The sequence below is a fragment of the Mytilus galloprovincialis genome, chromosome 9 (genome assembly GCF_965363235.1).
Source record: "Mytilus galloprovincialis chromosome 9, xbMytGall1.hap1.1, whole genome shotgun sequence".
Lineage (NCBI taxonomy): Eukaryota > Metazoa > Mollusca > Bivalvia > Mytilida > Mytilidae > Mytilus > Mytilus galloprovincialis.
In genome coordinates this window covers 92,818,408-92,829,706 of record NC_134846.1, presented here as the reverse complement: position 1 = coordinate 92,829,706, position 11,299 = coordinate 92,818,408, and the positions used below count along the sequence as shown (strand labels likewise).

The following is an 11,299-nucleotide window of genomic DNA, read 5'->3' as shown; positions in this document are numbered from 1 at the left end:
ATGTTTCCTTTTTACAGTTTTGAATGTATCCTTTTTCTTCAAACTTTCTTAGAACAAACATAATCTTCAATCTTCTTCAAAGTTCAAAATTTTATTTCCAAGGATTTATATGCACATTATAATTTCTCTACTTTCCAAGTCTATGAATGTCAAAATAAATGTCTTCTTTGTAAATTTAAATGTTCTATTTTTTGTAAAATTCCCAAGTTTGTGAGGTAGTCTTCTGTGTCCTGTATTCATGGTATTGGTTATTCTTCACCATGTTCACTGTGATGGTAACTGAAATAAAATATTCATAAAGAATATAAATCTAACTTCCATGAATTACATAAGCTAATTGTTATATGTTTGCAAATTCATTCTGTTAATGCAAAATCATTAACTGGTCGTTTTTTTTTGCTTATTTGAATGTCCAGTGGCAAATATTTTATGTTTTCTAAATAACAACGTTAACTTATCAAAACATAATATTGGCCAGTCTGACTAGGTAAGTTTGTAATGTAAATGCTATGATAGTCTGAATTTCTGACATCTCAAGTGTGTGTGTATGGAGCAGAAGGAGGCGAGCAGAGTAAGGCTTAATGCATGCATTGAATCAGAAAGTGAGAAAAATAAGCAACACTGTACATGTACAATTAAACTTGAAACAGTTTTAGGTAGATAACATAAAATTATTTAAATTAACTGCAATTCTACAGATGAACTTACTTTGATATCAGGTCTGTTTTGCAGGGCATTCACACCTACATGACATACATGTTCACCAGTAATATCAATCCTTGCCAATAATGTCCTTTCCTTTCATTTGGTAACAAGCTAAAATTGTATATATATATATAAATTAATCAAGAAGTCCAGACAAAAACTATATGTAGTATGAACCGATGCTCACTAATTTATACCTTTCCTATATACTTTTACTTTTAAGTAAATTGAAACAAAATGTAAGCTAACAACAGAAAGAAGATCAAGTTTAAGCTTATAAAAAAATCCTATATACATGTATGTGCAGATTTTAATAAAAGAACAACCTTTCAATGTACCTTGGCAATTGATAAACTTCAATTGAATCATAATTTCCTGTCAATATGCACATCTACATAGTATGTCCTTATTATCATGATTATCTACTAAGTTTCATGAAATTCTGTTGTGTGGTTTCAGAGGAGTTGCAATGACAAACTGTTGAAGTAGTAATAAAGCAAATAAGTTCAAAGGGGCATAACTCCTAGAAAAAAAAATGAATTGTAATTTCCTGTTGATATGCACATCTACATAGTATGTCCTTATTATCTACAAAGTTTCACGAAATTCTGTTGTGTGGATTCAGGAGAGTTGCAATAACAAACTGTTGAAGTAGTACATTAAACTTAAAGCAAATATGTTCAAAGGGGCTTAACTCCTAAAAAAAAAATTGAATCTTAATTTCCTGTCGATATGCACATCTACATTGTATGTCCTTATTATCTAAAAAGATTTCATGAAATTCTGTTGTGTGGTTTGAGAACAGTTGTGATGACAAGAAACAGGACTTGACGTCAGACAGACAGGTCAAAAACATTATACCCCCAAAACTTCGTTGAGTGGGACATAAAAATGCTGAATATCATGAAACATTGTTAAATTGTTCATATTTTTTTGTTGTAAGCTCCCATTTGATTTTTATAAATTTAAGTTTGTCAGTTTCTGAGTTATAAGATTTTCTTCATACATGTCATAAGAAAAGGGGTGACTTTCAAGTTTTTGGAAATACATGTATCCTTAAAATTTCGTTAAACTTTGATGACCGATTTATAGCTATTAAGAAAACCTCCTTTTAGTTTTCTTTTTATAAATTTCTGATATACATGTGACATTGAGAAATTATTGTTTGTTTGCTGTCTGACAACAGATTAACCAATTATTGCGCAACAGCCCAGTGTATTGCACAACAGCAAGAAATCTTTAATTGAATATACATGTAGATTCAATTCTTGAATTCATATAAACTGCTACTTTTGCATAGGTAATGTTTCTGTATTTAAAATCTGTAGTACTGGACATTTACTTTTGATATTTAGTATCATAACTTTCTTTACTTAAAAATTATTGTAACATTTAGGTACGGTACATGTATAAGTCGTTCCCAAACCTAATTACAAACATTAATGTGTAAACTATGTAAAAGTTTCAGTCAATGAACCATGATGAGGGGGTGGGGCTATATAATCTCCATGGAAACAATACTTGCAAATGCCAATAAATTTGCATACCAAATATTATTGACTAAACATAAGCAGTTTATCTTAAACTGATCTAATCACAAACTAATACATGTAAACTAAGATAAGTTTCAAAGTCATTAGACTGTGACTGAGGGGGCGAGGCCAAATATTCTCCATGGAAATGAGATGTGCCAATGCTTATACAACTGAATACCAATTAACATTGCCCAACCACTAATGGTTCCCCTTGAACTGACCTAATCACAAACTAATACATGATAACTTAGAAAAAATTTCAAAGTCAATAGACCATGACTAAGGGGGCGGAGACAAATTATCTCCATGGAAATGAGATATACCAATGCTTATACAACTGCATACCAAATATCATTGACTTACCACTTGTGGTTCCCCATAAACTGACCTAATCACAAACTAATACATGTATGAGCAAAAGTTTCGAAGTCAATAGACCATGACTGAGAAGGCAGGGCCAAATAATCTCCATGGAAATGAGATGTGCCAATGCTTATACAACTGCATACCAAATATGATTATCCTATCACATGTGATTCACCATAAACTAGACCTAATCACAAACTAATACATTGTTGATGCCGTCGCCTCCGAAGCTACAGTACTACATATTTTTTGGTTCAGAAATAGTACATAGATGCAAAAGTAGCTGTGTAACCAATTTCAAGTTCTTTGACTACATTTATTCAGAAACATATAATATGTCAAATATTTATTTACAATCCAAATTAGGACCTGTATCAAGGAGTAAGAAACTTGTCAACATTTAAGTGAAGCACTAATTATAAGAATTTTTGCATACATGTAGCAATATAATATTTCCTACAGAAAGTAACCAAAAGTTAGTGTGCAATAAATTCTATTATTGCATAGCAATATAATATTTCCCACAGAAAATAACTAAAAGTTAGCGTGCAATAAATTCTATTATCATATACTTAGACTTAATAACATATGATTTTTACCGTATGATAATAGCATTAAATTAAAGTATTTTCTATATTTTTCGAATTGGTGCTTAGCGGGCTGATATGAAAAGTTTATCACATGCTTCGATTGTCATCACATGCCTTTCCGTAACGTTATCACATGGCATTCTGGTGATACTCAGCAAATTCCGGAAAATACACCTTAATGCTACGTTTTCAGTGAAAAACATTACAAAGTAGTGTACAAAACAATTATATGAATACTGGAAAGTATATTGTGTAAAATAATTAAATTAAATTAAAAAAAAATATTAACAGTCAGAGATATAACTCTATAGGGTTATTACAGAAAATAACTTGCGTGTGTTATTACAGATACTTTTCCATAAATTTTCTAAATCTGTAATAACATATGTTTGTTATTTGTAAAATTCTTTAATCTATAGTGGACTCTAGGGAACTCTTGAGACTTTGCGCAGAAACTAAATGCATAGCCTTGCTAATTAATTTTTAAATGGAATTAATACATTTTTGATTAACCATGGTTAATTAATGAGACAAGGCTATTTAGGAATTAACTTAGCTGTGATAACAAGGCTTAGTTATTATAGGAATGTAACTTATTATATAAGACACTTGGGAATTACTGAGAAACTTGCACAGAACCTCATTACATGCTCTGGTCATTATTTCTTACAATAAATCAAAATACATTGTAATTAAGCATGATTTATGTCTGAGCAAATGCTTTGAAGTGATATACATGTAGAGAAGCTGTGATAACACCCTTTAGTTATTACAGGCATATTTTTTCTGTAATAACATATAGGTGTACTATTCAAAATTGGAATACTATGAACTGTTACATCTTTCAATATTTAAGTAAACATAAAGAAAATAGTAATATCAATAGAACTTGTATACATTTTAACTAAACTTATGAAGTATATTGTCCCTTTGAAACATGTAACATACGTATGTTATCACATTTCTTTGATTTTTTAATCCACTATAACAAATGTATGTTATTTTCCTGTAATAACCCTATAGAGTTATATCCCTGACTGATTAAATAAATGCATTTTTTAAGTTTTTCTGAAACATAATTTAGAAAGTTACTTTAAAAAAAGTTGACTTTTCCAAACAATTTTCATCATGTATATTGTTGAATTATTTTTTTGTCCATTCGTCCATATTAAAATGTTGGGGTTTTTTTTCTCTCTGTTGAGGCATATGATAGAAAGATTTCTTATTGAATGTATTAAATTTTGGGTCCGACGTCCGTGAACTTTTTACTCTTTCAAGATCTTTTCGGGAACCACGTAGAAGGATCAATATATGAATCTGTTATTTTTCTCTACTGTTGAAGCATATGATAAAAAGACCATAACATGTCATTTTTCATATCGCATGTATTATCAGCCATGCGGCTCTTGGGCTGATATTGAACCTAGGGCTGATAATACATGCGATATGAAAAATGCCATGTAATAATCTGATAATATTGCACTACAATGACTAGTGCAAAAATCTTCAAAAAATCATGACGTTATCAATGACAAACTCTTAGTTTAAACCAATTTTTACTTTCAAATATTATATTGCTATACAATAAAAGGGTTATTGCATGAATATTGGGGTATATTGTCCCTCGTAGAACATATATTGCACTCGCAAGCTTATGCAATATAAAATTCAACTCGGGACAATATTCCCTAATATTCATGCAATAACCCTATAATATTGCACCAGTGCAATACATCTTCAAAATTATTGCATGAATATTGGGAAATATTGTCCCTTGTAGAACAAAAATTGCACTCAACGCTCGTGCAATATAAATTTTACTCATGACAATATTCATGCAATATCCCTATATTATAACTACAATTGCACAATATTAATCACTTTACCATAAGTTATTATAAAAAAGAAGATGTGGTATGATTGCCAATGAGACAACTATCCACAAAAGACCAAAATGACACAGACATTAACAACTATAGGCGACTGTATGGCCTTCAACAATGAGCAAAGCCCATACCTATTGCTTGGTGTCAAGGTAATTAAGAATCTCAAATTTGATAAAAATAATTAAGCACGTATTCTTCATTTTGTGGTTTAAAGTTTCTTTAGACAAGTAAGATGCTGAAAGAATATAATATACAGATATAAACAATACCAAATATTCACATTATTTTTTCAAAATGGTCTCAAAGCTTCAAATTTGCAATTTCTTTAATGAAAAATGCACCAAAAAAAAATAATACCTGTAACACTTCGGTTTTGTACATTTCATGAGCAGGAGCTTATCATGATTATATAATTTAGTCAAATACAAACTTATAACTCCATAAAAGTATCGTGCTTAAGCCTTTACATAAATTTCAAGAAAATCAACCAAAAACTGACCAAAAAAGGACTCATTTTTGCGGAGTTATCTCCCCTTCCAATGTTAATTTCCAAAGGAAATATAAAATGCCACTTTTGAGTTTTCCTCAAGTTAGATTTTATGGGACTTTTTTCTGTGTATATAAAGGGCATAACGCTATAGAATAGAACTAAAACATTTTCTGTTTTAATTAGTTTGAGGTTAACCGTTTCCTCCATAATGACGCTTTTTGACCCCACCCCTTTACTCCATAATGACGCCTTTTGACGCCTGTGTAGTACCTCAGTTGAAACGCATTGACTACAAAATGTCTGCATATTAAAAAAGACTTTAAAAAAATTGTATCCAATATGAAAAGGATATTCAGGAGAATATCTGACTTGAATTTCATTGATGAAATGTTCGTTTTTACAATGCATTAATACTTTAAACCTGATGATTTTTTTTTTATTGAAAAAATCCTATGCGAATCAAGTTTGTAAAAAAAAATTCCATGGAGGAAAGGGTTAAATCTTAGTTAAATTGTTTATGGTTTTGTAAAAAAAATAATTTGTCACTTCTAACTGTTAACATGGATAATTTTCAAACTTGCCCACAACAAGAATCAAAACTTGGAACTCTATGACCTCAAATTTTAAAATAAATCTTGGAAACTACATGTCCATGATTTACCGAGTTTGACAAGAGAGCAAAATTATCAAATAAACTAGGCATCATTTTAATATAAACATACCTCTCATCACAAAATTATTCATTGACTACTGCTCCTCTGTGCTCATATGCACATAAATCAATATAATGACAATCTATGAATCCACTATATAATCTAGACAGCAATGACCCAAATGAATTCTGTTCTGTTGCTTATCTTCTCCTACTTCTCAAAGTACTTGTACTTGTAAAATTGAGAAAGGAAATGGTGAATATGTCAAAGCGACAACCACCCGACCATAGAGCAAACAACAGCCGAAGGCAACCAATGGGTCTTCAATGTAGCGAGAATTCCCGCACCCGTAGGTGTCCTTCAGCTGGCCCCTAAAATATGCATAATAGTACAGTGATAATGGACGCCATACTAAACTCCGAATTATACACAAGAAACTAAAATTTAAAATCATACAAGACTAACAAAGGCCAGAGGCTCCTGACTTGGGACAGGCGCAAAATTGCGGCGGGGTTGTACATTCTTTGAAAATGCTAAAAGAAATAATGTTTAATGAAATGAAGTTATAATATCTGCCAAAATTGCATTTAATATTTGATCTTGCAAAATTGGCTTAGTTTTGATCTTTTAAACTAGACCAACAAACTTTCCCTGAAAAAAAAGGATAGCTCTTCTTAACCTGGTAAACATTTTAACTCCAGGTCAAATTTGCTCTGAATGCTTTAGTTTCTGCTTTCAGAGATACATGTATAAGCCAAAAACTGCATTTTACCCCTATGTTCTATTTTTAGTCATGTTGGCATGTTAGTTAGCAAGAGGGGTCATCCGACACATATTTCTAACTAAATAAGTGTAATTTAGTGGTTCAATTTGTCTTATCTTGCTGTTTATCATATTTTTTTTTGTTCTGTTTTTTATATTTTACATTGTATAAATCAGTCTCTTAGTTTTCTTGTTTGAATTGATTTACAAATTTGTGATTCTCATATACATGATATAGGGTCCTTAAAAACTGAATATGCAGTATTGGCTTTGCTCATAGTCATTGTTGAAGGATGTAAAGTGACCTATTGTTGTACATGTTAACAGTTAACTTCGATGTCACTTGATTTCTGGTGGAGAGTTTTCTTTTCTTGTTAAGGGTGCAATCAAAAGTTGCAGGCTTGACAAAAACCTGAAATCAGGTCATGTGCACACCCCTGAAGACATGATACCTGCACATTTTTCATAATCAAAGTTGTATGAATTTCATAGATTTTTACCTGGTCTTTCAAAAAATTCATGCTTCAGGGTACTTTCGCCTGCTCCATAAAGAGCTACAGTGTCTGCAAATAAGTTTTCAATTTTCACTGTTTACAGTGTTGTCTCCCCTCAAAACATGTATATTTAATCTAATTTTTTTAATTATTTTAATCATTCAACCTGCTTTAATTGAAGTTAATTAATATATCTTTACAACCAAATACAAAAAACATGATACTTTTTCACCAATTATGTTGATAAAAAGGGACTTCCCTCCATGTTTATTTTTAGTTGGGGAATAACCCCTAGTTTTTATACGAAACTGTTTATAGCAACCTAAACAATATTTTATTTTGAAAATAAGGGAGCTACCATTTGATTTTTATGGGGGGGGGGGGGGGGGTCTAGGATGAAATTTGAAAAAAATAGGCAGGACAGGAGTTTTGAGTGTAAAAAATGCAGGATGACAATTTAGGTAAAAAAAAGTCGGAATAAACTAATAACATGAATAAAAAAAAGGCAGGACCGAATAGAGTGAAAAATAAAAAGGCAGGACAGAAATTACAACTGAAAAAAAATGCAGGACAAAATTTTTCATCCTAGCCCCCCCCCCCCCCTAAAAATCAAATGGTAGCTCCCTAATTATGTAATTTAAACATTATTATCATAATTACAATATGACAGATTTATAAGTGGAAAAAAGTGAATTTACACTTTTAAAAATTCCTCTATTTTCTCATTCACTATCACCATGATCACCACATTTTTTGTATTTTTATATTAACATTACGTACATGTAAAGCAGACCTTTCACCTTCTCAAGGAGTCCACTTCCCATGTACAAGAGGAGGCCCAAACAGCTTGATTTTGAGTAAGCTAAAAAAAAGTTCAAATAGATTATGATACACTAAATAAATACATAAATTACATGTACATAATAATTTAATAATAAATATGAATCCACAATCATCATGATCATGGTTTCAGAAATGACACATCAATTTAAATCAATAGATATCATACATCTGCATTGGCTAGAGGTACATGTATAGGGGGAGGGTTAAGATCTCATAAACATGTTTAACCCCGCTTGAATTTTGCGCCTGTCCCAAGTCAGGAGCCTCTGGCCTTTGTTAGTCTTGTACTATTTTTAATTTTAGTTTCTTGTGTACAATTTGGAGTTTAGCATGTTTAGTATGGCGTTCATTATCACTGAACTAGTATATATATTTGTTTAGGGGCCAGCTGATGGACGCCTCCGGAATTTCTTGCTGCATTGAAGACATGTTGGTGACCTTCTGCTGTTGTCTGCTTTATGGTCGGGTTGTTGTCTCTTTGACACATTCCCCATTTCCATTATCAATTTTATGTATATTAAATTTTTATATCAGTGTTTTCTAATTTCTGGGTAGTCTAGTAGTCCAAATTATTATGACGTCTTGAAAGGCTATTATAATATTATTTTTTGGACGCTTTACTCTAATGTACAGTAAGGCGTACAGTAAGGCGTCAAATAAAAAAAATGTAATAGCCTTTCAAGAAGTCATAATTATTTGAACTAGGTAGTCTAGATAAGTACAAATTTATGTAAATAAGGGCAAATTTGCAGACTTTTATTTTTTATATAAATTAAATATTAATTATATTCATTTGGATTTTACCCAAGTCATGCAAGTTGGGCAAGGCCATTCTTTGCAGGAGTATATTTTACAGATTTTAACCATTTTTATATAAAGTAAGGCAATTTTTTTTTTAAAGCAGGACGAGTTGGTAAGGAAGCCACCACTTGACTTTTATGGGGTGGGGGCTACGATAAAAATGTTATCCTGCATTTTTTTTTAAAAGTTGACAGAACTCCAGTTCCGCATATTTTTCAAATAACATCCAAGCACCCCCCACACAGGCACTTGTCTCAGAAAAAAAAATCCTATATATATGTATTAAATATGTATTATATTAAGGTATATAGGGAATTTTTTTTCTGAGACAAGTGCCTGTGACATGGTGACCCCCCACCTCCAATAAAACTCACATGGTAGCTCCCTTAACAAGAGTGGGACATTTTTAGAAAGGGAGACGTGTTGTTAAAAAAGTAGGCCGTTTTGGCAGTGGGTCGAGTTGACTTGCGTCCGTTCTTGCCAATCTTCTGATCTTTGTCATGTTTGTCAGACTGATTTTCGGGTTTGCATGCGATGAAATTTATAAATTCAAATGTTTTTTCGTGAAAAGTATACCACTAGCATCTTCTTAAATATTTGCATGATAATATTTACCTTTCGGTGCGCTTTCCAAGTACAAAATAGCGGGTATGTAAATAATCCATCAAAAAGACACACAACTTTCTTGTTTAAAACCCGGTACCTCGAATTACCAAATAACAGTGTTATTATCCGAATAACTCATGTAATTACCGAATAACTCTTCAAATATCAATATTAACACATTTAAGTGACTTTTAAACATATATTATTGAATAAAATTATAATAGAAGTGTATTTTATAACCTAAAAATAAAAAAAAAGTTGCAGGTAAGTTAATATTGATCATTATAAAATTATGGATATCGGTGTGAACTTCCAAGATGGCGACCAAGGAAAACGTAAGAAATGAAGAAAAGAAAGATTGCATATATGCCTTCAAAGGAAAACGCTATGAAAATATAGTATTAAATAATTTACTGTATATACAGAGAATTGTCTAATAATTGTTTTTCAGAAAGGATTTGAAAATTTAACCAGTACATCAAAGCAATGCAATTACTCCAATCACTAATTACTTTTCATAACAAATTACTCAACATTAAATAAAATGTAATTAAGAATTTTCACATATTCAATTCAAATCTAATCAAAAAATTATTATAATTGATTGTTTTAATAAAAACAAAGCTTCTGAATGGATGATTTTTATGTTTATTCTAATAAAATTTTCTCAAAACTAAATATAAGATTTTCATTGGCAAATATAAATGTTTTTACAAGTCACTTTAATTTTGTATAAAAAGCCATGAATACATGTGTGCTGTCTTCCATTTTCAAAATGGCTTTATATCCGTGTGTTCAATGTGATGAAGAATGTGTTGATTGCACCATTCAATGCAGTTGTTGTGATCGTTGGGTTCACAGTGCTTGTGTCCCAATGGATGATGCATTGTTATTGGCCTGGTCAGATGTGTCTCTAAAGTTCCTTTGTAAGGACTGTTGCTTTACAGACAACAAATATGACATGGCCAAGGCGTTAGAAAGGTAAGTAATTTTCATACATACCTTTTATTATAAGCTATACAAATGCGAAATTGGTTTTTTTTATATTATTAATAGAGAGTGAAACATGGTACAAGAAAAATAAAATAAAATATTTAATTTCAAAGAAGACAATCTTTCACCTAGTTTATTATATTTCATTTATTTCTTATTTCATTTAAAATGTATTTAATTTACTTCATTTAAATTACTAAAAAATCAGAATTAAAAATAATAAAATAATACTCAATTAATATTCTTCTAAAATTAGTATTTACGTTTTTTTTATTGCTACTTTTATTTATTTTCATACATTGAATAATTTGAAAGTGATAATGAGTTAATTAGTTCCAATAAACAAAATAATCATTACCTCACACTTCTGTTAGATTGTTAATTGGGTTGTTGTTTACTGACACGTGCCCATTACATAATTAATCATTAAGAGATAATGAAATTATATTACAGTATGGACACTCTGCATTAAACAGGCTTGTGACTGTCTTGGTATACCAAGGCTGCATTACCAACACCAATAATTATAATAATGAAAAATAGAACACAAATAAATATTTACAACTATATACAAT

General features: G+C 30.8%; 2 long non-coding RNA genes across 3 annotated transcripts; both read right to left on the bottom strand.

Moving 5' to 3' along the window:
• Positions 1–206: 206 nt before the first annotated feature.
• LOC143046379 (uncharacterized) lies at positions 207–6,457 on the bottom strand. The gene is made up of 3 exons (XR_012969149.1): positions 6,295–6,457; positions 709–816; positions 207–279 (listed from the first exon to the last, which is right to left on the bottom strand). It is a non-coding gene; the product is annotated as an uncharacterized LOC143046379 (long non-coding RNA).
• A 281-nt stretch (positions 6,458–6,738) lies between these two features.
• Positions 6,739–9,827, bottom strand: LOC143046380 (uncharacterized). 2 transcript variants are annotated; one of them, XR_012969150.1, is made up of 3 exons: positions 9,741–9,827; positions 8,262–8,343; positions 6,739–6,758 (listed from the first exon to the last, which is right to left on the bottom strand). It is a non-coding gene; the product is annotated as an uncharacterized LOC143046380 (long non-coding RNA). The 2 variants fall into 2 exon arrangements; XR_012969151.1 differs by lacking the exon at positions 6,739–6,758 and adding an exon at positions 6,767–7,574.
• Positions 9,828–11,299: the final 1,472 nt, after the last annotated feature.